Source organism: Ixodes scapularis, unplaced genomic scaffold (genome assembly GCF_016920785.2).
Source record: "Ixodes scapularis isolate PalLabHiFi unplaced genomic scaffold, ASM1692078v2 PGA_scaffold6__148_contigs__length_123643588, whole genome shotgun sequence".
NCBI classification, from domain to species: domain Eukaryota; kingdom Metazoa; phylum Arthropoda; class Arachnida; order Ixodida; family Ixodidae; genus Ixodes; species Ixodes scapularis.
In genome coordinates, this window is record NW_024609881.1 from 26,162,627 (window position 1) to 26,163,032 (window position 406).

Here is a 406-nt window from a genome sequence, read left to right on the forward strand (position 1 = left end):
GAGACGAGAAAAACATTATCATAATTTGATATCAAGAAGTTAGGTTGCTTACAAAAAATTATTTACGTACTTGCAAGCAAAAATCTAGCCTCATGTGGGGTCTCCAGGCATTAGTCCCTAGCAACGTCCCTAGCAACGGTCTGTTTGGACCCACACGCCATGTTGTGACGTAGTTACTTACGGGGTCAATATTGAAGATTAAAGCTAGCGTTTTCTTCCAATCTCTTCTTCGCAAACCCTGATGACCTAGTGTGTGTGTGTGTGTGTGTGTGGGGGGGGGGGGGGGGGGGGGGGTCACAGTATTTTGAATGTGGCTCATAGATTGGACCGAAGCAATGCGTGAGCACTCGATTAGGTTCGTGATAATCAACACGTCGACGAGCATTCGGGTAGCGGTCTGTGTCCA